At 54.0% G+C, this 5,909-nt stretch overlaps 1 pseudogene; it reads right to left on the reverse strand.

Annotated features, from left to right (window-relative positions):
• Positions 1 to 5,313: 5,313 nt before the first annotated feature.
• Positions 5,314 to 5,478, reverse strand: LOC144669861 (U2 spliceosomal RNA; annotated as a pseudogene).
• Positions 5,479 to 5,909: the final 431 nt, after the last annotated feature.

Raw genomic sequence — 5,909 nt, forward strand, 5'->3', positions numbered from 1 at the left:
TCAAAACCATTTCAAAAACAACATTACAAGGGTACAATGCAGGTTAAACTTTTACAAAATGTATCACCAGGTGCATCAGTACAAACAATATTACAATCATTTACAGCCTTTCATTTTGATCTGTACAGCCCGAGGGGCTCTAAACAGTTCCCAGTCTCTCGGTGCGCTGTGGTAGAAAGGTCTTAGACAGCGACCCTTCCCCATTGCGCCTTTGCGGCAGCTGCCCCAAGCTGTAGTGCGTCCCTCAGCACGTAGTCCTGGACTTTGGATTGTGCCAGTCCGCAACAATCGGTCGGGGACAACTCTTTGTGCTGGAAGACCAACAAGTTTCGGGCAGACCAAAGCGCCTCTTTCACCGAGTTGATGATCCTCCAGCTGCAGTTGATGTTTGTCTCGGTGTGTGTCCCTGGGAACAGCCCGTAGAGCACAGAGTCCTGTGTCACAGAACTGCTCGGGATGAACCTCGACAACAACCACTGCATCTCTCTCCAGACTTTCTTTGCTAAGGCACAATCCACAAGGAGGTGGACAACGGTCTCTTCCCCACCACAGCCACCTCGAGGGCAACGTGCAGAGGGGGTGAGCTTCCTGGCGTGTAGGAAGGATCTGACGGGGAGGGCCTTTCTCACCACCAGCCAAGCTACGTCTTGGTGCTTGTTGGAAAGTTCTGGCGATGAGGCATTCTGCCAAATGACTTTGACAGTCTGCTCGGGGAACCATCCCACAGGGTCCACCCTCTCCTTATCCCTCAGGGCCTCTAGGACGTTACGTGCTGACCACTGCCTGATGGACTTGTGGTCAAAGGTGTTTTTCTGCATAAATTTTTCCACCAGGGACAGGTGGTACGGCACGGTCCAACTACTTGGAGCGTTCCGCGGCAGCGTGGCCAGACCCATCCTTCGCAACACCGGGGACAGGTAGAACCTCAGCACGTAGTGACACTTGGTGTTTGCGTACTGAGGGTCTACGCACCGCTTGATGCAGCCGCACACAAAGGTGGCCATCAGTATGAGGGCGATGTTGGGCACGTTTTTTCCCCCTTTATCTAGAGGCTTGTACATCGCGTCCCTGCGGACACGATCCATTTTCGACCTCCAGATAAAGCGGAAGATGGCTCGAGTGATCGCCGTCGCGCAGGAGTCTGGAATGGGCCAGACCTGCGCCACGTACAGCAACAGCGAGAGTACCTCACACCTGATGACCAGGTTCTTACCCGCAATGGAGAGGGAGCGTCGCTCCCACATGCCCAGTTTCCTTTTCACCATAGCCACTCGCTCCTTCCAGTTTCTAACGCATGCCCCGGTCCCTCCGAACCATATCCCCAGCACCTTCAGGCCGTCAGCCCTGACAGTGAAGGGGACAAAGGATCGGTCAGCCCAGTTCCCAAAGAACATGGCCTCGCTCTTCCCACGATTTACCTTGGCTCCCGAGGCCAGTTCGAACTGGTCGCAGATGTGCATCAGTCTGCGCACCGACAGCGGATCCGAGCAGAAGACGGCGACGTCGTCCATGTACAGGGAGGCTTTTACCTGAGTGCCTCCACTGCCTGGGATCGTCACTCCTCTTATGCCCGGATCCTTCCTGATGGACTCGGCAAAGGGTTCTATGCAACACACGAAAAGGACAGGCGAGAGAGGACAGCCCTGCCTGACTCCAGATTTGATCGGGAAGCTATCTGTTTCCCACCCATTGATTGAGACTGCGCTACTGATGTTAGTGTAGAGCAGTTGGATCCAATTTCGAATTCCCTCCCCAAAGCCCATTTTGGAGAGCACATCCCCCATGTAGGTGTGCGATATTCTGTCAAAGGCCTTCTCCTGATCCAAGCTGATGAGGCAGGTATCCACACCCCTGTCCTGTACATAGGCAATCGTATCCCTGAGCAGCGCCAGGCTGTCAGAGATCTTCCTGCCTGGCACAGAGCAGGTCTGGTCAGGGTGAATCACCAATTCCAGAGCGGATTTGACCCGATTGGCGATGACCTTGGACAGAATCTTATAGTCCATATTCAACAGTGAAATGGGTCGCCAATTTCTAATTTCCTCCCTTTCCCCCTTGTGCTTGTAGATGAGGGTGATGATGCCTTTCCTCATGGATTCTGACATACTACCGGCCAGGAGCATACTCTCGTACACTCCTAGCAGGTCTGGGCCGATCAAGTCCCACAGAGCCGAATACAACTCCGCCGGCAAGCCGTCGCTTCCGGGGGTTTTATTCTTCTCGAAGGACTCGAGGGCCTTAGTCAGTTCGTCAGGAGTTAGCGGTTTGTCCAGGCTCTCCCGCGTACTGTGGTCTAAGACCTCCGTGATAGAGGACAGGAAGGACTGGGAGGCCGTGCTGTCCGTGGGCTTCACGTCATACAATCCGGCATAAAAGGATTTGCTGATCCTCAGAATGTCGGACCGTGATGACTTTACTGAGCCGTCTTCTTCCTTCAGGCTGCTGATCACAGAGCGCTCTCTGTGTACCTTTTGGAAGAAGAAACGTGAGCACGTCTCATCCTGCTCCACGGAGCGGACCCTGGAACGGAAGATGATCTTGGAGGCCTCCGAGGCAAAGTGCGAGGCTTGCTGGCCCTTCACCTCTTGGAGCTCCTCCTTGACATCGACCCCCATCGACTGCAGCCGGAGCAGATTCTGCATCTTTTTCTGGAGTCGGGACATTTCCCTCTGTTCCTTTCTAGCTTTCTGGATGCCTTTGCGGATGAAAAACCTCTTGATGCTTCCCTTGATCACTTCCCACCAGTCTGTCAGGGACTCAAAGAGGGGTTTCACGGTTCTCCAACCTTTGTAATCCCTCTTGAGCTCCTCAATGTTCTCTGGGGTCAGCAGTTGCACATTTAGCTTCCATGCCCCCCTGCCCACCCTCAGGTCCTTCTCCAAGTGGCAGTCCGCCAGTAGGAGGCAGTGGTCAGAGAAGAACACCGGCTTGACCTCGGTGGATCTGACTGTGAATGCACGGGACACAAACAGGAAGTCTATCCTGGAACGAATGGACCCGTCTGGCCGCGACCAGGTGTATCTACGCTGCGCTCCGTCTGCAGGGTTGCTGAAGACGTCGTGCAGCTTGGCATCCTTAACTGTTTCCATCAGGGATCTGGACGTAGCGTCCAATCTGCTGCCGGCCCTGCCGGATCGTCCAGCCGCATCGATGATGCAGTTGAAGTCCCCGCCCAGAATGACCGGCCTGGAGGTCGCCAGCAGCAGTGGGAGCTGCTGAAAAACCTCCAGCCGCTCAGCCCCTTGTGCCGGCCCATACACGTTAATTAACCGGAGTGGAGCGTTCTTGTACATTACGTCTGCTACCAGGAGTCGCCCGCCCACCACCTCCTTGACCTCGGAGACGGTGAAGTTGCCTCCCCGCAGCAGAATACCCAGGCCGGAGGAACGAGAGTCCTTTCCGCCCGACCAGATCGATGGCCCGTGGGACCACCATCGTGACCATTGCCTGTAGGAGCTGAGGTGCGGTATCGCACACTCCTGCAGAAACAACAGGTCAGCTTTGACCTTGGCTAGGTAGTCCAAGGTCGCAACACATCGCGTAGTAGATTTAATGCTACGCACATTTATGGATACAATCTTTAAACCCATTTTAAAGCATTTATTCTCCTACCAAACCCACTGTCTCTGAGAGTCCCAGACCTTTAGTCTGCTCCTTCATACCCGTAGTGAGCTCAAATTCCTTCACTTTGGATGGGCTGAGGTAGATCTCCTTGGCCGTGTTCTGCTCCGGTGGCATCTGGAGGTTCACGTAGAGAGCGGGTTTTGAGATGACCTTTGCTGGAGAAGCTTCTCCAAAACTCACCCCCTCTGGGGTGTTGCTGTTCCCGGCTTCCTGGAGCTGGGGTGCGATGATTGCCTCACTGCTCCCAGATTCCAGGGGCTGTGGTGCACTGGCCTCCTCAGGTTGCAGGCAAAGTTGGGGTGCGCTGGTCTCCTTGTTGTCTCCAATTTTCTGGAGCTCGGGTGTCTCGTCCTCCAACGCCCTGGAGCTTTGCCGCCTCTTCTGTCGGTGCCGCTCTGGCACTTCATCATCCGAAGAGCTGCTGCCCTTGTCATCCGTGTCGGATGGGAGACGCCTCTTGCCGCTTCTCTGGGAAACGCCTTTGCTTCTTCTTCGCTCCCTCTTACTTTTCTTGTTCTTCACCGTCCGCCACTCCCCCTGCTGCTTTTCCACTGCTGCCTCCTCCTCCATTGATTCGCTGTCCTGAGGACTGGGAGGTTCAGGGGGTAGTGCTGTTGGTTGGCTCTCTGTTGCCTCAATCTCTTTCTCCACCTTGTCTCTCTCTGTGTCCTCCTTTGTCCCGTTGAGCTCCCTGGGGGCCTTGGTGGTTGGAGTGACACGGAACGTTTCTTCTGCTTCCCCCTGGTCGGCTTTGGCTGCCTGTGCGTAAGTACGGCAGCGTTTGGGGCATTTCCTGTAGAGGTGACTTGCCTCGCCACACAGGTTGCAGCACTTGGCCTGTTTGCAGTCTTTTGTCTGGTGCCCTTCCTGTTTGCAGATCTTGCAGAGGGAGGCGCTGCAGTTGGCCGCCACATGACCAGCCTTGCCGCATGAGCGACAATGCTTGGGTTGCCCAGCGTAGACCAGGTAGCCACGGTTTCCCCCGATAGCGAAACTGGAGGGAGGGTGGAAAATGGCTCCCTTACCATCGGTCTTTAGCGTGACCTTAAACAGGCGTTTGCCTGTCCAGATCCCCAAGTCGTCTCGAATCTCGGTGCCGCTCCCCACCTTATCGAAGTACCTGGTGAGGAAGGTGACCACGTCGGCGACAGGGACGAAGGGGTTGTACACATGCACCATCACCTCACGTTCCCGTTGCAACGGCAGAGAAAAGTGCGGCTCCGCCGTCAGGATCTTCATCTCCGGCAGGTCTCTCTTCTCCTCGAACACCCTCAGGAGCCGGACGCAGTCTGCCACCCGCTTGAACGTCACGTCAAAATAACCGCCTTTGCGGGAGTCGTGCAGGGTGAAGATCTCCGTAGCTTGGAAGTCGCACGCCTTCAACAGGATCCTCCTGGTGATGAAGCCCCGATCCATAGGTGATCCTCCTTCGCTGTGGTTCACCGTGACTCGGACGGTGATAGGTAGCCCACGGTATGGATTTGGATTGCGATTGGTTTTCGGCCTTCCATCCCGACCTTGCCTTGGCAGGACCATGGTGTCGCCCCTGCAACACTTGATGTTAGCCAAAAGGCCGAGAAGCGATGAGAAAGAAAGAAAGTTGTGTTTTGAAAGATGTGCATGTTGAAAAGTAAAGAAAGCAGATGTTTGTAAGAAAACTATTTTTAGCATTGAAAATCCCCTGGAAAGGGGTGGTGCACCATTCCCAGAGATACTGCAATACCGGGTCGATGCGTGGAGTGGACGGAGCAAGCCCCTATTCCATCTCCCTGCTCCAAAAATCAATTTAATATATGGTCCCCAGATAAGGGACGTATCAGATATTATACTGATTTTTTTTTTTTGTAAAAATATACTTTATTCATAAAATATCTTCAATCACATTCCAAACCATTTCAAAAACAACATTACAAGGGTACAATCCAGGTTAAACTTTTACAAAATGTATCACCAGGTGCGTCAGTACAAACAATATTACAATCATTTACAGCCTTTCATTTTGATCTGTACAGCCCGAGGGGCTCTAAACAGTTCCCAGTCTCTCGGTGCGCTGTGGCAGAAAGGTCTTAGACAGCGACCCTTCCCCATTGCGCCTTTGCGGCAGCTGCCCCAAGCTTTAGTGCGTCCCTCAGCACGTAGTCCTGGACTTTGGATTGTGCCAGTCCGCAACAATCGGTCGGGGACAACTCTTTGTGCTGGAAGACCAACAAGTTTCGGGCAGACCAAAGCGCCTCTTTCACCGAGTTGATGATCCTCGAGCTGCAGTTGATGTTTGTCTCGGTGTG

This window comes from Cetorhinus maximus, chromosome 29 (genome assembly GCF_964194155.1).
Source record: "Cetorhinus maximus chromosome 29, sCetMax3.hap1.1, whole genome shotgun sequence".
Taxonomy (NCBI): Eukaryota; Metazoa; Chordata; class Chondrichthyes; order Lamniformes; family Cetorhinidae; genus Cetorhinus; species Cetorhinus maximus.